The 25,827-nt window shown below is 36.0% G+C and overlaps 2 pseudogenes; both read right to left on the bottom strand.

Annotated features, from left to right (window-relative positions):
• Positions 1–4,513: 4,513 nt before the first annotated feature.
• LOC149218498 (AAA-ATPase At3g28510 pseudogene) lies at positions 4,514–12,375 on the bottom strand (annotated as a pseudogene).
• Positions 12,376–23,994: 11,619 nt separating this feature from the next.
• LOC149218497 (AAA-ATPase At3g28510 pseudogene) lies at positions 23,995–25,407 on the bottom strand (annotated as a pseudogene).
• Positions 25,408–25,827: the final 420 nt, after the last annotated feature.

Here is a 25,827-nt window from a genome sequence, read left to right as displayed (position 1 = left end):
AGCACCTTCCTCATGACAGAGGGATTCACCATTACAATGTGCTGAAGAGCACCTTCCTCATGACAGAGGGATTCACCTGTTATAAAAAAACATCTTCCTCTTAACAGAGGGATTTACCAAACAATGCTAAAGAGCATCTTCCTCTCAACAGAGGGATTCACCAAATGACTGCTTCAAATGCAGTTCCAAAACAAACAATCATTGCACTGCTGTGTGTGCAAGTTCATTACAATGTTCTTTTATGCTGCTGCATATTCTCTGCTACACTGTTGTGCCATCTTCTTTGCTGCATCTACCCCACACTGTTGTGTCTGCTCCACGCTACTGCGTCTACACCTGCACTGCTCTTACATTTCTTTACAAACTCTGCATTGCTGTGCGTCAATAAAAAAAATCACATGTGCGTTGCTATGCCTTTCCTTTCTCACATTCACACTGTTGTGTGAGAATTCTTTACTTGTGCACTAATGCGTGCTTCCCTTCTTCACCATGGGAAAGCTTTTCTTCGCGCTGCTGCGTGCTCCCCTTCATTAATTACAATCATACTTCTGCTGTGTCTTACTTGCATTTCAGATGCAAACAACACACTCACTGCACTTACATTTACTGCTGTAAAAAAAAATTCTTTTACCTGTGCTGCTGTCCATAACTTCTTGCTGCTGCATTTTTCACATTTGCATTGCTGTGTAAAAACACATTTCTTCAACAAAGCTTCATGCTGCTGCATTTTCTTATTTGCCTTGCTGTATACTTCTTCTTCTTCACGATGGGAAAACTTTTCTTCAAGCTGCTGCTGTCCATACACTTGCTGTTGTGTTGCTGCTGCAATTTGCACTACTGTGTGCACATACACTTGGCACTTCATTCTCCACGAGAAAAAATTAACACGGGCTGCTCCCTTTTCTTATGCACCCTTGCTTCACACAATCTTCAGCTTCATTCATTTTTTTTACACAATGCACTGCTGTGCAATCCCTTTCAATTTTCTGCTGCCATACACATTCTCATTCATCCCATGTGCATTAAAAATCTGCTGTCCCTGTGAGTATATTTTCTCACTTTACATAGAAGGAAAACTACATTCCATTACTATGCATTTCAATGCGTGTGCACCATAACAAAAAAAATTCCAAACTGCTGTTTTGTATTTTGTCTTCCCACTGCTGTGAGGGTCTCCATGCTTTGCATTTTTTTTTCTCTTATCCCGCTGCTGCTCTTTACATTTCAGCGCTGCCATCTTTTCTTCTTTATGCATTTTTGTGCATATTGCATAAACACAAAGCAAAAACATTGCTCATTTCATCACCGCTGCATGTTACCTTTCAGAGGGATTAACAAAGATTTCATTTGCAACTGCTGCGTTGCAATACATCCTCCATCAACAAATGACTGTTAATACAGTTCAGCAAACAAAAAAAATTACAAGCTCCCCTTTAATGTATGCTTGTCTTCTTTTGGCAGACTCTTCTCAAAACAAACTTAGATCAGCTGCGTTGCTTAAGGGACTTTCACACTGTATTTCTTTTCTTCTCCATTCTTGTGTAACTTTCTTCTTTTGCATGGGTCTAGCTTGTGTAAGAGCCCATGTCAAGTTACAGTCACGTGCCATATGCCCAATGTTATGACACTTGAAGCATTCAACTTCATTCATGAATAAGAATTCATGATTTCTTCTTGTGAAATTATTTCTTGGAGATTGTCGGGGACCACAACATCTATCTCCATGAAATGCTCTACAGTCTTTTGCCATATGACCAAAGTTTGAGCAAGCATAACAATAACCATAAAATGAACTTTGATACCTGGGAGATGGAGGTTTTCTTGATATACTTCTAAAACTTTGCTGCCTTGAGATCCTTTGATGATCACCATTGCCTCTTGCCTCTTTGACATCAGCTACATTTCTTCTTGGAGCTGATTTTCTACTTGGAGCCGGATCTCTTCTATTGCTGCCTTCATTTTTCTCCTTGCCTTTGCTGGAACTAGGAGCATCACCATCTCTTTCTGGCTTCTTCACATCTCCCTTGCTTAAAGCATCCTCATCCTTGTTTGAGGGTTCACCTACATACCCTAGTCCTGATTTATCAAATGGAGATCTGTGATAGCTGAGCATGTCATCCAAAGCTTGAGAGCTCTTCATGATCTTGTTCATCCCTTCAACCTTCTTCCTGAGGAGGACAATCTCTTCTTCTAACTTTTCACATTCATTACTTTTCTTTGCTAGTTGTCCCTCAGTTTCTTCCTTGCTACGAGTAGCTTCAGCTGCTACTACTTTGAAGGAGATAATATCAGTCTTCATTTTGGAGATTTCTTCATCTTTTGCTTGACTGCTCTTCATTTTCTTTTCAGCTCCTTGTACCTGCTTCCTGGCTTCTTGTAGTTCGGACTTAAGGGAGGAGACCTCTACCTTATACTGTCCAATCTCTTCCACAAGTTTGTTCACCCTCATGTGCCTTTGTTCAAGTTGACTTGACAAGGCATCTGCCTGCTTCCTTGCTTCATTCAGCTGATTTGTCATGGATATGACTTCTTCATAATGTTTCCTCTTGCTTTCTTCAAGTTCCTTCTTAAGCTTGGCAAGCTCTTCATCCCTTTCTTTTACTTGAAGCTTGATGAGGTCAAGCTTCTCATTCTCAGCTTCTATTATGGGTTCATCTTGACCCATTGTCATGGTCAGTGCTCCCTTTGCATGAAGGTCATGCAGTCTGTCCCAAATATCCTTTGCTGATGTGTATTTTCCAAGATTCTTCTTCACTGAATCAGGGAGTCCATCCAAGATTAGTTTTGCTGCTTGTGCATCATACTCCATGGATTCTTTATCCATCTGGCTGTCATCAATCACTGACTCCCAGACTTCAATCCCCTCATACATTAGAAAAGCCCTCATTTTTATTTCCCATACATCAAAGTTTCCATCAAACTTTGGGGTTTCAAATAGAATGTATTCTAATGGATTGCCTTCTAGTTTAGTAGAGGGGGGAGACACATTTTTAACAGCCCTGGAGGCTTTCTTCTTTGACCTTGCCATTCTTACCTAGGCTTTAAATACTTGACTGTGTTTTCTTTTAAATCAACTGACTGTCTTCAATAATAACTCAAAAACTTGAGAAATACCTGAATCCCTTTGGCTGAAACTTCACACTGCTGGAGAAGCTTTCTCTGCTGCAACAACACCTTCCTTCAGCTTCTTTGAGTCTTCAAAGAGCCTGGACTAGCTTTGATACCACTGTTGGATATTTTTCAATGGAGAAATACCAAAACCAAACAAATAAATACCACAGAGCCAATGCTCTGTTTCCTCTGTTCCAGGATCATTTGCAGAGAACCTCTTTAAAAAAAATTAACTCAGAACACAGTCCATTACACAGTAAAAAAAACCTTCTATTGATTTAAAACAAAAATACTGATACATGCTTCATCCTCTGCGCAGAGAGGGATTCACTGGAGAAACTCTGTCTCTCTCTCACTTCTGGTCTTCCACTGCTGTGGGTATTTACAAAACAGCTTCAAGCTGTTCCTGTGTTTTCTTTATGGTCAACAATACATAACAGTTTGCCTCTGTTATGTTTCCAGCACTGCTGTGCTTTCTTCTGTGCATTCATTTGCCTGGCGTTCAATCTACACTTCCATGAACTACTTCATTTTTGCACGCAGGCACACCAAAAAAAAAACTACAGCACGCCCTGTTCTACATTAAAAAAAATCACACGCGGCCACCACCGTGAGTAGACACATTACATAAAACTGCTGCACGTATATGTTTCTTTTACAACCTATATGAAACATATATAAAAAACATATAAAAAATGGCCCATACTATATTAAATGGCCCACACCTAAACTACGTACATACATATATAAAAATATATAAAACGTATGTGCCCATAACCACATTAAACGGGCCCCCACCTAATTCCACGTAAAACCCATAAAAAAAAAACATTAACTTTTCCTTCCACGGCGGTCAACAAGAAATCTTTCACTCCACGCTATTTTGATTTGACGCGGGCGGGGTCGGCTGACGTCACTTTGGTGCCACGTGTCGCCACCTCATTCGTCGGGCCCGGTCATTAAAGTCCGCACAGCTTCGCGGAGATCTGAGCCTGCAGACCCGATCCAATGCAATTCGCACACCACTCTTCCGCAACCAGCACGACCTTTAGCGTCCGGGGAACAGCGGTTTCGGCGCTCGTACATGGGACGCGTGGCGGAGTGTGAAGGTGTTCGGAGCCTCCGCTACGGAAACCGCCTTCGCCGAATGGTGGTGCGGGGAGACCACGGTGGTTTTCCGAAAACTGCCGTGCAGTTGGAATTACAAATTTAACAATAACATCACATTGCACCCGTCATAGGTATGATACAGCATGTGACATCATTATTAATAGTCAATTACTTAATCTTATTCTTCTACGTTGCTATTTCTCACCACTATTCTGATATAATATATGTACAATAAGATAACCTAACTAAATGTTTGCTGACATCATACTTGGCCTTCCGTCCCAGAAGCATTTTATTCTGACATATCCTTCAAAGCGGCACTAGCTGCTCTTTCTTTGGCCTCGCGAAGAGCTTCAATTAGGTTTTCGAGCGCAGTGGTGGGATGGTCAGCCATCTTCATTAGATGTTCAGCTACATCTGCAGGTGTCATCTGAGCGGCCTCCATCACATCCTGGATCTCAGGAAACAGAGGATGGTCTTCAATGGCAAGATAATTGCGGGCAAGAATCTTGAATGCTCCAAAAGTGCAGAATGAGAGCAGAATGTGTTTGTCCATTCGACCAGACCGGAGAAGCGCCGGGTCGAGCCTGTCGATGTGGTTTGTGGTGAAGACGAACAATCTCTCGCTTCCGCAACACGACCACAATCCGTCGGTGAAGTTCAAAACTCCGGAAAGGGTCACTTTGCTGTCGTCGTCCTCTTCGCTCTCCTTGGGCTTCCCGGGATCAGACGACTTCTCTTTCTGTTGTTGCTTCTTCTTCTTCTTGCGGTCTGAGAGATCGAGAGAACAGTCGCTATCTTCTATTACGATGATGGATTTATTTGTGGTGGAGAAGAGAAGCTTTCTGAGTTCTGTGTTGTTCTTCACTTGGGTCAGCTCCAGGTCGTAGATGTCGTACTCGAGAAAGTTAGCCATGGCGGCAATCAAACTGGACTTGCCCGTTCCAGGGGGGCCGTAGAGCAAATAACCCCGCTTCCACGCCCGCCCAGCTTGTCTGTAATACTTCTCTCCCCTCATGAATCTCTTGAGGTCTTCCACAATCTCCTCCTTCACCTCTGGTTCCAGAGCCAAAGTTTTGAAAGTCGAAGGATGATCGAACACAACGGGAGTCCACACCCTGTTCCGGAATTCATAGTCCTTGGAATCAGATTTATTGGTGTGAATCTTTCGGTACCGGCTTCTAATCTCCAGTGTTTTCGCTTCTTCCATGACGTAAGGAAGATACTCATCGAATATCTTTTTCTTGTGTTTCTTGTTGAATGTTAACTCGTAATAGCGTTTCTCCTCGGTGTTTGTGTCCCACGAGAATAAGACCGTCTGTTTCGACTCTCTACTGTGGAACACCCACCACACATTGATACCCTCATATGCATCTGCGATCCGCTCGTTTCTGTCCATGCTGAACGTAAATTCTCTGTTATTCTTCGGCTTCTTCAGCTTTAATCTCTTTGCGGTCGAAGACGACTTTACGCTCTGTTGAAATCTAATTTCAATGTAGCCGTACGCTCCCCAAAACCGCCAGCAAAAACCACAAACCCGGTTTAAAGATTTCTCGGACCGCCTACCTGCAGAGAATGGTTTTCGTACACAAGGGCCCGAGAAAATGTGGAGCCAACACGTGGTTCAGCCCTGACGTAACGCAACGTCATTTTCTCGGGGGTTAATGTTCAGCACTTGTTGGTCTTCCGATATTGCCCTCCACCGTCGGATGTGCTCCACCTTCTTCAACCGTTGATTGCCCGAAGCTGCTCCAAACCTGCATACGACAAACATTAAATTCATAGCGTGGAGTAAATCAAAGTTTTGTTGACCATACGTTTAATTAATGAAATGTCATAGTGGTAGGTAGTATATTGAAGTTTTCATATATTGCACGTAAATCCTTTTTATGGAGGTATGGGCGCATATGCTCATTAATTAAGTTTCGTATGGGATATGGGCACGTTTTAATATTTTTTTATATTTACATACGGCATGTATTGAATGTAAAAAAAACGTATGTAATAAGTCTTTTATGTTTTGAGTGTTGACTTTTTTTTTTTTTGGTAAGTGTTGCACACGGGAGAAAAAAAATTAATTCTTCACAGCAGTGAAAAAGAATGATGGGGCGGTAAAAGGAAAAACACACAGCAGTGTGTAAAAAGACAAGAACCAGGTGATGTAATTTTTGGAGTAACGAAAAACCATGTGTGGTTTTTTTTTGCACAGAAGTGCATAAAGAAAATGTTGCACTGAATTTTGTAAGCCTGTGTAATTTTGTTTTTCACAGCAGTAAACCTATGTAAATCTTTTTATTACAGCAGTAAGTTGTTTTTCACACCAGTGAATATAAAAAGGATTTTACAGTGGTAAATCTTTGTATCAGGTTTTAATGAATAGAATGTTTTATGGTGGTGAAATACTCTGTCTCTCAGTGAATTTTTTTTTAAGTCTTCTGTGCACAAAAGGATCCTGGAGTAAAGTAAAACAGAGCATTGTCTCTGTGTGTGTTTGAATGTTTGGTTTTTGGTATTTTCCCCATCAAAAAAATACCCAACAGTGGTATCAGAGCAGGCTTAGGCTCTTTAAAAAAATTAAAGAAGCTGAAGGGAGAAGGTTGTTGCTGCAGCAAAACTTCTCAGGCAGATAGAAGACTCAGACAACAAAGGATTCAGGTATTCTTCATAGCTATCTTGTTTGTTATTGAAGAGACAGTCAGTGTTTTAAATACACAGTCAAGGAATGGCCAGCACAAGCACTGGTATGGGTTTGTTTAACACCCAGCTCCCACAGTTTAATGGGAAGAACTATGACTACTGGTCAATAACTATGACAGCTCTGCTTGCTTCCCAAGATTTATGGGAAATAGTTGAAGAAGGCTTTGAAGAACCAGCAGATGAAACTGAGTTCAATGCATTAACTCAAGGAGAGAAGGATCTGCTGAAGAACAATAGGAAGAAAGATTCAAAAGCCCGTGTGTTGTTGTATCTAGCAGTAGACCAGAGTATGTTTCCAAGGTTAGCAGCAGCTAAGACAGCCAATGAAGCATGGCAAACCCTCAAGACAGCCTATCAAGGCATGGAGAGAGTGAAGACAGCAAAGCTACAATTGCTGAGAAAGGATTTTGAGAACTTGAACATGAAGGAGTCAGATAACATTGACTCATTCTTCACTCATGTGATTGGTGTAATCACACAAATGAGAACTCATGGAGAAATCATTGAAGACAGAAGAATTGTGGAGAAAATATTGAGGGTCTTACCCTCAAGGTTTGATGCCATAGTCACCACCATTGAAGAGACAAAGGATCTCTCAAGCTATTCAGTTGATGAGCTGCATGCATCACTGATAACACATGAGCAGAGGTTGAGTAGGAATGAAAACTCATCTCTTGAGCAAGCCTTCAAGACCCAGATGTCCTTTGGAAGAGGCAGAGGTCAAGGCAGAGGAAACAAAAGAGGAAGAGGCAGAAGCCAGAATAGAGGTGGAAGGAACAACTCATCAAATGCACAAGGAAGAGGCAACAATCCAAATCAGAACCAAGGCCAAGGCAGCAGCCAACAAGGAGGACAACATCATGCTCAAGGACAAAGGTATGATAAATCTAATGTTCAATGCTATTATTGCAAAAAGTATGGACATTATGCTAGTGATTGTAGAAAGAAACAGCATGATATGAACAGCAGACAAAATGCAAATGTTACAAGAGAAAACAGCAGTCAAGAAAATGTCCTGTTAGCTTGTAACATGGCTGAAACACATAGTGAGGACATATGGTTTTTAGACTCAGGTTGTAGCAACCATATGACCGGAAACATAGCCTTCTTTTCTGCCCTAGATAAAAATGTGAAATCAGAAGTCACACTAGGAACTGATAGTAAAGTGTCTGTTATGGGAAGAGGAGAAATAAAAATACTTTCAAAGCAAGGAGAAAGGAAAACCATAGCAGATGTATACTATGTCCCCGGAATGAGATGTAATCTCTTGAGTATTGGACAGCTTGTCCATAAGGGCTACAATGTTTTCTTTAAAAATGATGTGTGCACCATCATGGATATACCACCCAGCAAAAGATGCATTGCTGAAGTGAAGATGACAAGGAACAGGATGTTCCCTCTCCGGATCAGGGCAGACATGAAGAACAAAAGGGAAATGGCAGCAGTCACCCAAGAGGCCTTCCAAAGCGTGCCAAAGGATGAGAACTGGTTATGGCACTTGAGATTTGGGCATCTAAATTTTGGAGGTCTAAACTTATTGAGCAGAAAAGGAATGGTAAGAGGATTACCATTGATAGAGAAACCGGACAGCCTATGTGAAGGTTGCATTTTGGGAAAACAACATAGAGAAAGTTTTCCATCAGGGAAGAGTATAAGGGCAAAGACACCCTTAGAGATTATCCACTCAGATTTGTGTGGACCAATGCAAGCTCCATCATTAGCAGGCAGCCTATATTTCTTGACATTCATTGATGATTTTACAAGAAAGACTTGGATATATTTCCTCAAGAACAAAAGTGAAGTCTTTGAGAAATTCCAAAACTTCAAAGCATTTGTTGAAAACCAAAGCGGGCTGCACATTAAAGTTTTGAGAACTGATAGAGGAGGTGAATATATCTCCAAGGAATTCCTAAGATTTTGTAGAGAAAATGGAATACATAAACAGTTTACAGCAAGGTACACTCCACAGCAAAATGGAGTTGCTGAAAGGAAGAACAGAACCATCATGGAGATGGCAAGGAGCATGTTGAAGGCAAAGCATTTGCCAAATGAGTATTGGGCTGAAGCTGTACATTGTGCAGTTTATATATTGAACAGGTGTCCTACAAAAGCAGTCATGAACAAAGTGCCAGAAGAAGCATGGAGTGGGAGAAAGCAAGGTGTCACCCACTTGAGAGTTTTTGGATGTGTGGCCTATGCACACATTCCAGATCAGCTAAGGAGGAAGTTGGACAGCAAAGGAGAGAAATGCATCTTCATTGGATACAGTGATGAATCCAAAGCCTACAGGCTGTATATCCCATCTACAAAGAAGTTTTTTGTCAGCAGAGATGTTCAATTCATTGAAGAGGAAGCTTGGGATGGAAGCATAGAGAAAACAGTGAATGTCAAGAACTGTTTGTCTCATGATGAAGATGAAGAGGAAGTGGCTGAAATGCATCCCCAAACAGCAGCGCCAACACAAGGACAGCAAGGGACACCATTGAGGATCAATGAGAGTGCTTCTCCAAGCACACCACAAGGAGGAAATTCAAGTGCATCTTCAAGCACTTGCACACCAAGTGAAAGAGGTAAGAAGTTTAGAAATCTAAGTGAAATTTATGAAGAAGGAATGAATTCCTTATTTGCCTTGTTTTGTCATGTTGATGATCCTATTCATTTCGAAGATGCAATCAAAGATAGGAAATGGATAGAAGCTATGGATGAGGAGATGAATGCCATAGAGAGAAACAAAACATGGGATTTGGTTGAGTTACCAAAAGGCAAAGAAGTCATTGGTGTGAAATGGGTCTATAAGACCAAGAGCAATGCTGAAGGCAAAATTGAAAGGCATAAAGCAAGGCTGGTTGTCAAAGGGTACAAGCAGCAGTATGGGAGAGATTATGAGGAGACTTTCGCACCGGTTGCAAGGATGGAAACCGTGAGAGCAGTGCTGTCCATAGCAGCACAAAACAAATGGAAAGTCTACCAAATGGACGTGAAATCAGCATTCCTAAATGGAGTGTTAAAAGAAGAGGTTTATGTTGAACAGCCTCTCGGCTATGAGAAGAAAGGTGAAGAGCACAAAGTGTGCAAATTGAAAAAAGCTCTTTATGGGCTGAAGCAAGCGCCAAGAGCATGGTACAGCAGGATAGATTCATATCTATTGGATAATGAATTCGACAAGTGTGAAGGAGAACCCACAGTCTACATCAAGGAAAAGGATGGTAAGATTTTAATTGTTGTCTTATATGTTGATGATGTGATTTTCACAGGTAATGATGATCAGCTCATTGAGAATTTTAAATCAGTCATGAAGGATGAATTTGAAATGACTGACATGGGTTTCTTGAGATACTTCTTAGGCATAGAAGTAGATCAAAATGAAAAAGGAATTTTTATATCTCAAGCAAGATATGTAAATCAAGTTTTGGGCAGATTTAACATGCAAGAGTGCAAGGCAGCCATCACTCCCACAGTAATGGGATTAAAGCTCAGCAGAGAGGACAGCAGCAAGGATTTTGATCCTAGCTTGTATAAAAGTATTGTAGGCAGCCTTATGTATTTAACAGCTACTAGGCCTGATTTAATGTATGCTGTTAGTTTAATTTCCAGGTTCATGGAGAGGCCGAAGGAGGCACATTGGCAGGCAGCAAAGAGAATTTTGAGGTATGTTAAAGGCACCAAAATGTTTGGAATTTTATATCATGCCTCAGAACATTCAGATTTGGTTGGATACACAGACAGCGATTGGGCTGGAAGTGTAGATGATCGGAAGAGCACTTCCGGTTATGTTTTTAATATGGGTTCAGGAGCCATTTCATGGGCTTCTAAGAAGCAGTCCATTGTAGCATTGTCTACAGCAGAGGCTGAATATGTGGCAGCTACAGCAGCAGCATGTCAAGCAGTGTGGATGAGAAGAATGTTGAGAAGCTTAGGCCAAGAGCAGGCAAAAGCGACAGTGATTTTTTGTGACAATAGCTCAGCTATTGCTTTGTCAAAGAATTCAGTGTTTCATAAGAGAACGAAACACATTGATACAAGGTTTCACTACATCAGAGAATTGGTGAACAATGGAGAAATTGTCTTGGAACATTGCAGGACTCAAGAACAGGTTGCGGACATCTTGACAAAGCCGCTGGATCAGAGAAGCTTTGAATTTTTAAGGAAGTGTCTAGGTATGACCGAATGCCCAGCTGTTGAAATTAAAGGGGAGTGTTGAAATCTAATTTCAATGTAGCCGTACGCTCCCCAAAACTGCCAGCAAAAACCACAAACCCGGTTTAAAGATTTCTCGGACCGCCTACCTGCAGAGAATGGTTTTCCTACACAAGGGCCCGAGAAAATGTGGAGCCAACACGTGGTTCAGCCCTGACGTAACGCAACGTCATTTTCTCGGGGGTTAATGTTCAGCACTTGTTGGTCTTCCGATATTGCCCTCCACCGTCGGATGTGCTCCACCTTCTTCAACCGTTGATTGCCCGAAGCTGCTCCAAACCTGCATACGACAAACATTAAATTCATAGCGTGGAGTAAATCAAAGTTTTGTTGACCATACGTTTAATTAATGAAATGTCATAGTGGTAGGTAGTATATTGAAGTTTTCATATATTGCACGTAAATCTTTTTTATGGAGGTATGGGCGCATATGCTCATTAATTAAGTTTCGTATGGGATATGGGCACGTTTTAATATTTTTTTATATTTACATACGGCATGTATTGAATGTAAAAAAAACGTATGTAATAAGTCTTTTATGTTTTGAGTGTTGACTTTTTTTTTTTTTGGTAAGTGTTGCACACGGGAGAAAAAAAATTAATTCTTCACAGCAGTGAAAAAGAATGATGGGGCGGTAAAAGGAAAAACACACAGCAGTGTGTAAAAAGACAAGAACCAGGTGATGTAATTTTTGGAGTAACGAAAAACCATGTGTGGTTTTTTTTTGCACAGAAGTGCATAAAGAAAATGTTGCAGTGAATTTTGTAAGCCTGTGTAATTTTGTTTTTCACAGCAGTAAACCTATGTAAATCTTTTTATTACAGCAGTAAGTTGTTTTTCACACCAGTGAATATAAAAAGGATTTTACAGTGGTAAATCTTTGTATCAGGTTTTAATGAATAGAATGTTTTATGGTGGTGAAATACTCTGTCTCTCAGTGAATTTTTTTTTAAGTCTTCTGTGCACAAAAGGATCCTGGAGTAAAGTAAAACAGAGCATTGTCTCTGTGTGTGTTTGAATGTTTGGTTTTTGGTATTTTCCCCATCAAAAAATACCGAACACGCTCGGGTAAGTCTGCACTCCCTCGTAAACTTCGCTTACTTTCATCCCATCGTTCTCCTCTCTCATAACTGAGATGTAAGGAGACATTATCCCAATGACCCTGTGCGTCCACTTTGAAAACAAATCATAAAATTCTGGGGGAACATATTCCCTGGCCATGGTCCATATGAATATCAGGGAAGCCATGATCGACCCCAAATAAATTCATGCGATTAATATCTTTTTCACAACGAGTCACTTGTAATTTTCCTTCCTTTACGTTTTATTACACCGATCATGTATTCATTGGGAATAAATCGTGACACTTATCCGTCAAAATATGCTCTATATTTTACTTGTATTTAAAAAATAAATTCAAAGACTTCCAAGAAATGGTGGTAGTTTTATATGACTTCCTAGAAAGGAAACTGAATAAAAACGGTTCAATGGCTGATCTTTTTAATGAAAAATTGGATAAACACAAGTAAATAAATTAGAAGAGAAAATACCACATCCTACATGCACTCTATAGATATAGAGAGTGGTCGTTTTATATGACCTTCGAGGAAGGGAACACCCTAAAGATCGTTGAATGGCTAATAATTTCCAATGAAAATGGATCAACACAAATAGATAAACTACCTCTTTACTTATTGATTGCAATTGAATTACATTGATAATCCTCGTGAACGATAAAAGCTCTGCACACGTGTAGCACCTCCCCTTTTTATGTGTTTTTTATTCATAGAACTTAAATAATTAGTGATAAAATTAGGAATTGAATAGATTTAATTTTATGTTACTTTATTCAATAAACTAAATTTCATTAGAATCATAGTTCACGTTCACTAGGGTTACATTGATTAGCATAAGTTAGAGCAGGTTTTTTAATATATATATAAAGTATAAACCACTATATTTTTTTAGGAAAATTATAGTCATTATAATTGATATCATTGTACAATATGAAACATGTATACGTTAATGGAAAAAAGTAAATTGCATCTTATAAAAAAGTCTTATACTTCACAGCATAATAGTTGCTAGTGCTCTCATATAGTAATTCATCCATGTCAAAAAACAAAAGATCATGCCAATATGCCATCAAGTAAAATAAAAGAGGCGTATCATAGAGATGTTATTCCAGGAGTGGTAAAATTCCCGCATCCAAAAAATTGTCGCCCAGTTTTATCTCTATATGCATCCCATCCATTGCATCTAGTAATCCCATCTTATACAACTTGTCTACATTTTGGTTGTATTCTCTCCGAATGTGCTGGATCGTGTAGTTACTAAGGGAGCCCCATATATTCCCAATCTGATTGAGCCATCGATGTAGATGCAGTTGATTAATACTGATATTACCCTCAATATGATCAATGACAGCCATTGAGCCCCCAAATATATGGATAGAAGGGATGTCCAAATATGAAGTGAAAAAGAGGAGACCCCATAATGCAATAATTTCAGCTTTCATATTTGTACCCTGGCCAACACCCCAGTGTACCCAGAATTCCTGTTCCTTCGATATTCTGATCCAAAAACCACATCTAGAAATTTCCCTTCATGCCGCTCCATCGAAAAATGCCGCTGGATATATATCCCCAAGTCCAGGTTTCTTAGAAATAGTATGCATGGGGCCCTTGCTGTTGTCCATTGAAAAACGATACCAACCAATGATGCGATCTGTAACCTGAGTTGCATGTTCCCTGAAATTTTCAAAGATAATCCTCTTGTGTCATCACCATATTTACCAAAGGAAAGTTAATGGAATAGTCCGCCATAATGTATTTTGTTTGCTCCACTAGCTTAAGCATTCTGGGATGTTTGAGAAATTTTTGAGTGGGAAATCAATATCATGTGCAATATAGCACCAGATATTCATAGAGATTGGGCATGTGAGCCATATGTGTTCATTATTTTCCACCACTTCCCTACACAAGACACATACTCCTGGCCCTTTCCAGTTCCTCTTTTGTAGATTTTCCCATGTCAAGTTCTTGTTTTTCCAAACAAGCCATACAAATAATATGATCTTAATATGGATTTTTTCTTTCCAGAATTTATAAAAGTCACATACCTCATTATTGTCTGCCCCTTGAAAACAAAAGGTATTATATATGTCCACCACGACCACACTACTAGCCTTCATCTTTCCCCTCCAAGTGATCTGATCTCCAGCAGCCTCCCATCCGATGCAAATCCATTTCAATTCGGTTCTAATCCGCTCCCATTCCCCTTCAAGTGGATATTTCAGACCCATCTCATCCGACCTTTTCTAGATAGGATGGTGTCCATTCCATGTAGAGACGGTCTGGTTCCAATAGAAAATACCCCTACTATGTATGAGCTCATCCGTGAGAGTAAAGTTGCTTCTAATACCCAAAATTTTGTCCTGGCCAATCAGAATCCGATGTCTAGAACCAAAAGCCCAACATAAATTATGCAGGAAATTGTGTCTAATCTTATTGAAACTGCGCCATATGGCAGACCCCGAGGTAGTCCCTATGAGGTCCTGATGCATCCAAACAACAAAATCCATGTCTTTTAAATATTTGTGTCTAATAATCCCGCCCCATATGCCACCTCCAAAGATAGCCTTCCACAGTGCTTTTTGTAACATCGCTCATCCAAATAGCCTCAAATCCAGTATACCCCACCCTCCCATTCTTTTTGCAGTAGTGATAGTGGCTACTTTAGCGAAATGATATTTATGCTTGGAGATACGACCCGACTAGATATATTGTTCCATGATGCTATTAAGTTTCTTGATGATGGAACTCGGGATACAATATAAATGAACCCAATACACACCCAACTATGTAATCAAAGATTGTGAGAGAATAATACACCCCCCAGTGAAAGACATCTATTCTCCCACCTTGAAATATTTTTATAATATCGATCCACTAACCACATCCATTCATTAAGCCTACATTTATTGGGTTTTATATGATATCCCAAGTATCTCATGCCCCCCGTCAATATCTCAGCACCAATACAAAATAAGTTCTTGATGTAAGAAATATCCTCCACCACGCAACTACCATATAAAATGATAGACTTCTGTAGGTTCATTAGGAGCCCCGTAGCATTCTCGAATCTAACAAAAATATGAGATACAGCCATCCAAGTGATCATATTTATCATGCCCATAATCGAAACATCATCCACAAGTTAGAGCAGTTATATTTGAAAAAGTCGTGTTTTGTCATTTGGAACTCAAGATAATATATCACATTGCAACTTAGAAAAGGATCATTGTATTTGGAAAGATTATTGGAAGAGTTGCAGGTATTACACATGAGATGGATGTAGGTTGTTTTTTTTAGATGTGAGGTGTGGAATTATTCATTCATTCCCTTTTAAAATGCAATGCCCCCCCTTGCTTTAGGGAACAATAACGGAATCTAAACTTTTTAATTTAGGGTGTGCCAATTAGTTTAACGTGTTATTATTTAGCTCGAACTTGATACAAAAAACAAAAAATGTTGGCGAGTACATTTGATTCATTGTTTAATAATTTTATCAAATTGCAATGGTGCTAAAATTTTCTTTGCGAGTACATTTGAGTCATTGATTAATGATTTCATCAAATTGCAATAGTGCTAAATTTTCCAGACCTAAATCAATTAGCATTTAAACCTTGGCTCTTCATCAAACAATAGTAGATAACAATACTTAAATACATCAACATTGAAAAGCAAGTACTTACCCAAATATAATAATAGATCAAATTAAAATTTCACCTCTTGTTTTAATAACAAAAAAACTTACTTTACCATAAACTAAACCCACGGACAATTGGTGACCCCAAATTTATTTTTTAATAAGCTTTCTTAATAACTTGTTCACCTCTTACCTTCCCTTGTTTTAAATTCTTTAATTTTAGCTCTTATGTTTTACATAGAGACTTGAATGGGGATATTAATAGATTGGATTTTCACTTGCGCTTTTGAACGTAGTGTACTAAGTAATGTGAGTTATTTGATTTCATTTCAATGAAATTTTTCTTGTAATTAAATGACAATTATGATCTAACAATTTTGCATGAATTAATTGCAATTTCACTTTAATTAAATATTCTTTCACCTTGCTTAAAATGATGATGGTTGACATTTGCATGCTTAGTTTTGTTATAGGATATGATTTTATGGCTTGTATTTCGGAAACGTTTTAAGTGGTTTAAATTGTTTCAATGGCATGTAATGGATAGGCTTCCATATCTTGTAATTATATTATAGGAAAGATGGAAGCATGTTGTCACCTTTAAGTCATAGATCGTTCAACAAAATAGAAACACCAAGTGACTGATTAAAAACTGAGATAGGTCGATCATTCATGATAAACGAGTAACGTCAATATGACATGAAGGATGAAATATATATTATGCATAGAATCACATCGCATTGGTATTATGTTGGCCAGCTCACAAAACTATGCGTAGAAGCATATAGTATTAGTATTATGTTGGCCAGCTCACGGAACTATACCAATCGATTAATTGATTTAGCATCTAAATATCTATAGTGAATGTTATCATTTGTGATACTTTTTGTTTTATATTAGTCCCCCTACGGCAGGATTATAGGAATCGATTTTCCTATTGACCAGCAATAGTTTAACATGGAACATGATTATTTTTAATGTTTAACTTTAGAAATAATTAAAGTATTTTTTTTAATTAAAAATATATAATTTGTTACCATGTGATTGGCTTAAAAGTTTGGGTTTCTTATTTCAAACTTTTTTGACATGTGTCTCATGTTATCCATAAAATTTGATCACATGGATATCATAGTTATCATCTTGTATTCAAAATAAAACAAATCAATAATTCAAACGGATTTTTGTAAACTAGCTCTTATTAATTTTTGTTAATTAATGTTAATATGGTTGTGTTCAGTGAAGATATCTAATAGTTATTAATTATAAGAGCTATATGTAAAAAAATAAAATTAGGAAAAAAATGCATTCTAATAAATCAATAATTCAAATTAATTTTTATTAATTAAATCTTTTTATTGATTAATTGTAAACACAAATAATATGATTATGTTGAGTTAAAATATCTTTATTTGATCCTAAAAATTAGTAACTATATATAAATAAAACACTTTTAAATCCAAATTACATCCAAACTTTTAAACCAATCACTCAAACTTCACCAAAAAAAAAATTGGAAATATCATATAAAATCCACATTCAAATTAATAAATTTGTTTAATTAAAGAACAAAGCATTAACTCTAAATAATGATATTTTTTATAAATATATGAAATGTTGGTATGGTTAGAAATGGATATAATTATGTCTAAGAAAATTAATTTTAATAAGTTTTATATTAAGATAAGAAATGAAAAAGGAATAAAGTAATTTATTTAAAAATAAACAATAATATAATAAAATATATAATAAAAATACTTTTTCTTCCCATTTTGTATATTTATAATAAAATCACACTATATCCTTATTAATATATAATAAAATTATAATATTTAAAAATATTTTTTCAATTTTATAAATAATTTAAATTTCACATATTTCTTATTTTATTTTTTATATACATCACTTTTAGTCTCATATTTCTTCCATTTTTATGTCAACATCCCAAAACAAAATATGCACTAAGAGTTTACCTAAAAGCATTAGTTAGCTTATTAATGAGAAAAATATAGATAAATATAATTATATTCAAATTTCATATACATAAGATTAGAATTATTAATCTAGTTTTAATAGTTGATTTTAACTGATCATAGTTTAATTAATGATTATGTTTTAGCATGAATTTTTTAATTACAATTTTTAGTTCCAATGGGAGCGATCTACTCTCACATGAGGGGGCCTTGGCATCCCCACCCCATCCACCTGTTTCCCATGTGTGTGATTAAGAAGATAGGTGTTGGGCTCATGGCCCGATGAAGGATGCATCTAGAGAAGGCATGTATAATTATCATGCTCTAGATATGGTATGTGAACGGTCTGGTGTATTGGGCGATGAGAAGAGATGTCGTGGAGGGTGGTGAAGGTCATGTTTTCTATTCTGACTTGCGATGGAAGACGAAAGGCCAATGTGGTGAGGGGATAAACACATGTGTCGACCTCCATGCATGGTTATGCTCTCAGGGATTTGTTTGGGACCTAGGAGATTATGTGGTTGTTGTTGTCATCTTTCAGGGTGGTTGTCTCCTTTCCTAGTTGTTGTTCTTTTATTCACAGGTCCTCTCCTCTCCACACTAGTGGTTGCGCCATGGTCTTCCAGAGAGGGTAAATTGTTATCACTCTTGGTAGTCTTTGTTGGTTGTAATTGAAACTCTCACTATTGTTTATATAGTTGTTATTACCCTAGAGAAAGAGTGGCAACTCCGTCCCCATCTAGTTTTTAATAATGGATGTTGTAGAAATTACGTTTAGATTCAAATTGCTAATTGTAATTTACTAAAACAAAATACTTGAATCTACTCTACTCATCAGTGGAAACAATTAAATGATCACAAAGCGTACAAGTGAAATAATTCAATCAACACATTATATAGTGATTTCCTTGGAAAACCACAACTAAAAACCCATGCTATCTGTATATTGCATTAGTTAGAAAATATTTGAAGATTACAATGCTTTGCTCAAGCCTGAGCAAGCTCTACACTATCTCTATCTATCTCACAGCTTCTTAGACAAGCCTAGGCCAATACTTAACCAAAATTTGGCTTGCCCAAGTCCCTATTTCCTTGCATTGTTTCCTTGGGAATTAGCCCCCTATTAATTAGCAAAAATCCTAAATATGAATTGTGCAATCCTCATAGGCCTTCCTTTGAATGAATGCACCACCTGTACAATAAATTAGTTTTTAACTTATTCTATTGAATGTAGTTTGTCTAGTACTTTATATAAAAAAAAAAAAGTGAGTTATTTTGTTTCATTTCAATGAAATTTTTTCCTGTATTTAAATCACAATTATGATCTAATAATTTTTCATGAATCAATTTCAATCTCACTTTAATTGTATATTCTTGCATCTTGCACGAAATGATGAGTGTTGATATTTGTATGCTCATTTTTATTATTTGCTATGATTTTATGGCTTGTGTTTGAGAAGCATTTGAAGTGGTTTAAAGTGTTTCAATTTCATGTAATGCATATGTTTTCATGCCTTGTAATCATACAATTCTCCAAGTGGAAGCATAATATCGCCTTTCATTAAAGGCCAATTAACTATATCTATATATATATATATATATATATATATATATATATATATATATATATATATACATATGGAATTGGTATTATGTTGTATTTAATGATTTAAATCATACATAGGTAGCTCATAAAACTACACCAATTGATTAATAGATTTATCACAAAATATTTATAGCAATTGATGCATCGCAATTTTATTATATTTTTCCACCATCTTTCCCTTATTTATAGACATGTAGTTCTTGCCAATAACTTTGTATTATTCCTTTTTAATGTTCAAAAATTGGATCTAAGCTCAAGGTTTTTTCCTCCATTGCATTCTTTAGTATCTCATTTCATTTTTTGATTAAATATTATTAAAAATGTGGATTTGTATTTATATTTGAATAAAGGATTAGCTTACATATTGCTAAAGATTTATTTTATATAGAACTATTTACTATAGATATATGGGCTATTGTCTAGAAATCCACTTGCAACTAATCTATGGGCTATATATCTGCATGCTATAGATGGAAATCCACATTAATTAATAACCTAAATTTATATTTATTTTATATTCTAACAATTAATTATGTTGTGGATCTAAGAGCATTATTGACAACCATTTTAGATGTAGAATCTTGAAACTATTTATGTGTTATTGTAACCACTTGAGAATATTTCAACATCACCTAAATTTATATACAGGTGTTTTTAATTTCTATTTCATAAAAGTTCATGTATAAAAGTGAGTAACATGTATATTCTATAAAGAGGATGCTTACAGAAAACAATCAAAATTGTTATCACATGGCACACAATTTGATGGGATGTTATTCTAATGTAAATAATAATTTAACAATTTTTTGTATAGTGTACGGTTTGATTTGGTTTATGCTATTGTAGTTTAGAATTAGTGCCTTATTCTGGGAGGTGGAATTCACTGCAAGGAACATAGTGATGAGTGATTTATACTATTTTCCCAATTATACTTTTATCGATGTTCTTTTGAATTCTAAAAATTATTCAACTTTTTTTACTACCAATAATTATTAGTTTTTATAAGAATGTGATTTATGCAAGTGTGTTTCAATTTAAGCAAGTTTGGTTCTACAAGTGTGAATTTCCAATTCATTAAGAGAATTCTAATAAATTAATAATATACGAGGAACCTAGAGCATGCATATACAATGTATAACATTTTGCAAGCGTTTGGATTCAGGGTTGAAAATTTAATGGATAATCCATTTGGTTATTATTATTGTGAAATAGTGAGCTAATTAAACATACCATCATTTGGTGTTTTCCAAAATACAAATAAGTACTTTTTGCACTAGGATTTAGATAAGATGTGGCATGGAAATGAACAAAGAGGAGATGTTGATTACCCTCTCTATGGGATCTCATACTTAGTGGTATTCATTTATATAGATGCATGAGTTAATTTAGAAATACATAAGATTTCCATGGTGTAGTAAGAGCCATTCATAGTACTAACCTCCTTTCAGGAAAATTGGTAAAATAATTAAAGTGTAGGTGAATGAAGATTCCACCTAAATATGATCCAAAATGAACTAATTTTATTCAATTTCAAGAAGGTGTGTTATGTGTTGATGAATCATGAAAATGGGAATATTTCCTTAAGCTTTACAAATGACAATTCCTAAGTTTGGGGATGTACATAAAAAATAACTTACAATGATTTATTAATATCTTATAATTAGTGATTTGGGTCATTGATATTTTCGGCACAATATAATATTGCATTGGATAAAAACATCGACAAAAAATCTAAAATACCCAAATTATACTGTAATAGATATATTTCTCTTATTAGACATGCTACAAGTTGCTAGAAATCACCTATAAATGTTGTTTTGGATTTGTATTTTCTATAGATTTTATGCAGATCATTTCACAAAATATAGGAATTAGGTATTTTATCTTTTTAGTAGAGAAAAGTATTACATTAGGAAATACAGACCCACATTAAAATATCACACACCTAGACTAAACTTGAGGAGAAATATATTTTTTCTTAAATTCATGTATCAAGTTAAATTGATGAATTTAATAAAAACATAGTTAGGACAATTGTGTTTTGAGAGACTCAATAAAGGAATTTTAAAGACTTGATTATACGATATATATTCCTTGTTTTAATAAAAATGATGGATTTTTATCCATGGAAAAAAAAAAGGTACGTATATTCCAAGGTGGAAATAAAAATAACTCTTCTATGTAATATGTTCATTAATCAATTTGACATATTAGTTCAAAATATATGAAAATGATGTATATAAAGATATTCATATGAATCTATATTAATATATTTTTGGAAGAACTTCAATCAAATAAGAAATGAAAATGTTATCATTAAAACTCTGTGAATTAGTTTAGGATGGCCACCACTCCTCAACATGTCAATAGAAAAATGGAAATTGTTAAATTTATTATTTTAAGATCTATTTTATAAACATATTGTAAAATTTGTTTGATATGTACTAGAGGAAAAAACTCCATACATCTCTCTTCTTCCATGATCTCATCATTTATTGGCAAAAAGTTATATTATTTTATAGGTCCCAAAATGATCAAGAAGGTCAATCCATGAAGGAGTACATTTTGATGGCCCTTTCTATGAAAATGGCACATGAACTAGATATGTGAACAAAATATCATATAATGTTGAGCCCCTCAATGAACCATGTGTGAATTTCAAATTCGTAAGAGCTTGGTATGAAAGAATTCAAGTTGTTGACTAGAAACACCAAGGTTTTCAAAATGTTACAATTGGATAGAATACAAGACAAATGAAGAATTGGATTTGAAAATAAAGTGAAGAAAAATGCTACATAATTCAAGATAAGTTATATTGAAGTCAAGGGAAGTGCTAAAGATAGTGCTATAGAAAAGATAGAGTCATTGATTCATCATCCTTACTCTTCAACAATGTTCATAATCCTTATTAATCAGAAATATCATTGTTGCACAAGAAGCTTTCAATAAGACTTAATATTCTCTATTTCTATATAACTATGGTTTGTTGATACACTTTCTTCTACCCAAAGACAAAATTCATAGTTCTTGCCAATAAGTACTTGTCCTTGTGTATGCAACAAATTAATCGTATAAGCCATTAAAATATGTGGAAATCCCAAAAGACAATTTAATATGTTGAAATAACACTCTTCTTTATATTTTTTAAAATCAAATAGAATGTCTTACCTTTTTTAATAAAGTAAGGCTATTTTCTTAAGAGGAGAGATTATTTTGAACACTATTTGGGGGTTTGAGGGATAGCCACTAAGAAAAGAATTTGGGTAGTTTTTGGTCTGTTTTTCCCTCTTTTTGGTGTATTTTAGCCAATTGTTTTCTCGACCATTAAATGTAATTGTGATCAAGAAATCTAGTTTAGGTCAACAAAATAGTGGCTTGGATTGTATTGTGAACGATGAGGTTGATTGATGATAAAAGTTAGATATGTACATGGAACAGTTGGTGAATGAGTGCACTCTTAAGACACTCCTTATGTAACTGTCCCTAAATCAAAACCTAGTAGTTGTTCTATCTACTAAGCCCTCAACTCGAAATTATAGTAGTAGCAGTGAAAATTGATTTTATGTCTTGCAAGGAAATTATAGTAGTAATAGTGAGGATTGATCTTATGTATTGCAAGTATAAGACCTATTCAGTGTTCTATTCCTTTAATTAGACAAAAAAAAAAGTTAAATATGTTTATCTAAACATTTTATTAACTTCTTAAATAAAAATTTCCAAAATCAATTTTTAAATATTATATATAATTATCAAAATTTACATTTTTATTTTCAGCTTTTTTATAATATACCTTACTATAAAAATTTAAAAGTTGTAAAAGCAAAATAACTTATTAATATAAATATATAAAATATATAATTATAACACAATATAATTATATAATTATAAAAAAGTTGAATTAGTACTTTTTATCTTGAAATATTTTAAAATATTCTAACATGAACCTACGTTAACATAAGAACCATTAGCCAGTACTATATACTTTGTGAGCTTGGTTCTAAAACAAGGGCAGCAATAAATATATATATATATATATATATATATATATATATATTACTTATACTCTAATAAAATTTCATATGTTTTTTAAATTTTATTAATTTATTTTGTATAAATATGTACAAAATTTGACAATATAAATTTACCGTCTTCAATTTGCCAATTTAAACTATCCCTTTTGTATGCACATCTTTCTAAAGGTAAGAACGTACGGAGTTGTAAAGGAATTAAGCCATTTAGTGCTACATAAATATGGCTAGTAAGGAACAATAAAATATCCATATTATAGAAATGACGTTCAACGTATACAATCTCACACAGCACATAAACATATTCTTCTATGGGAATGAGTGGCTGAACCTCCGAACTCTTAAAATATAGCTCATACTGCATCCGTCACATTTATGATATAGCATGTGACATCATTATTATTAATAATAGATTACTTAATCTTATTATTCTGCACTACTCCATCTCACCATTATTACCTTGCTCACTTACTTCTGTGTAAGCACTTTGATATAATTTCTTCTAAATAATTATGTTTTGTTGTACATAAAGCAAAGATCGGTTTCTACAAATATTTTTTTGACATTACAATTGTCTTTCTGTCACAGAAGCATTTTCTTCAAACATACCCTTCAAAGCAGCGCTAGTTGCTCTTTCTTTGGCCTCGTGAAGAACCTGAATTAGGTTTTTGAGGGAATTGGTGGGATGGTCAGCCATCTTCATTAGATGTTCAACTACATCTGCAGGTGTCATCTGAGTGACCTCCATCAAATCTTGGATCTCAGGAAAAAGAGCATGGTCTTCAATGGCGAGATAATTCTTGGAAAGAATCTTGAACACGCCAAAAGTGAAAAATGAGAGGAGAATATGTTTGTCCATCCGACTGGACTGAACAAGTTCCAAGTCGAGCTTGTCGATCTGGTTGGTGGTGAAGACGAACAATCTCTAACTTCCACAACACGACCACAACCTGCCTGTGAAGTTTAGAACTTTCTTGTCCTCGTTCGCTTTGCTCTCCTTAGGCTTCTCAGACTTAGACGACTCATCTTTTTGTTGTTGCTACTTCTTCTTCTTCTTTCGGTCCGAGAGATCAAGAGAACAATCGATATCTTCTATTACGATGATGGATTTATTTTTGGTGGAGATGAGAAGCTTTTTGAGTTCTATGTTGTTCTTCACTTGGGTCAGCTCTAGGTCGTAGATGTCATACTCGAGAATGTTAGCCATGGCGGAAATCAAACTGGACTTGCCCGTTCCAGGGGGCCCATAGAGAAAATAACCCCGCTTCCATGCTTGCCCAACTTGTTTGTAATACTTCTCTCCCCTCGAGAATCTCTTTAGGTCTTCCATGATCTCTTGTTTCAGTTCTGGTTCAAGAGCCAAAGTTTCGAAAGTCGAAGGATGATCGAACAAAACGGGTGTCCACACCCTGTTTCGAAATTCATAGTCCTTGGAATCAGATTTATTGGTGTGAATCTTCCAGTGGCGACTTCTAATCTCCAGTGTTTTCACTTCTTCCATGACGTGAGGAAGATACTCATCGAATATCCTTTTCTTGTGTTTCTTGTTGAATGTTAACTCGTAATAGCGTTTCTCCTCGGTGTTGGAGTCCCAAGAGAATAAGACCGTCTGCTTGGACTCTCTAGTGTGGAATACCCACCATACATTGATACCCTCATATTCATCTATGGTTTGCTCGTTTATGTCCATGCTAAACATAAATTCTTTGTTATTCTTCGGCTTCTTCAGCTTTAATCTCTTTGCGGCCAAAGTCGACCTTACGCTCAGGTAAGTCTGCACTACCTTGTAAACTTCGCTCACTTTAATCCCATCATTCTCCTCTATCATAATTGAGATGTAAGGAGGCATTATCCCTATGAGCCTGTGCATCCACTTTAAAAACAAATCATAAAATTTTGGGGGAAGGTATTCCTTGGCCATGTTCCATATGAATATCACGAAATCCATGATTGACCACAAATTCAACTGGACCTCCATTTTCAAGAAACCAAGAAACCCTTGAAAGAAATATTAAAGTAAGTGGCAGAGGAGTTGCGGCAAGGCAAATCTTATGTTTTGGAAAGGAAATCGCAACTACACAGAGGCTTAATTAAAACAAAGAACTCATGGCAGAAAAACAGAGTAAAAGCAAAATGGTTGTGGTAAATCTACTTGTGAAAGTTTAAGACCACATTGCAACATAACATACTTTTGATTATATTTCAAAACATAGGAAAATACATTCACATGATAAATTGCAGGCTAGTGCTCCAAGTAAAACAAGAAATATCTTACTACGATTTATGCTTCACAAGCGCTGCGGAGTAACACACACTAAAACACAATAACTGTTGTTTTCACGCGCGCACCAAAATTTGCTCCACAATTTTCTCTTTACCTCTCAAACTTTCACCCTAT

Source organism: Pinus tabuliformis, chromosome Q (assembly GCF_031772625.1).
Source record: "Pinus tabuliformis cultivar Carrire ecotype Pingquan chromosome Q, CPIR1, whole genome shotgun sequence".
Taxonomy (NCBI): domain Eukaryota; kingdom Viridiplantae; phylum Streptophyta; class Pinopsida; order Pinales; family Pinaceae; genus Pinus; species Pinus tabuliformis.
The sequence above is the reverse complement of the archived record's forward strand: the minus strand, read 5'-3'. Positions and strand labels throughout refer to the sequence as shown.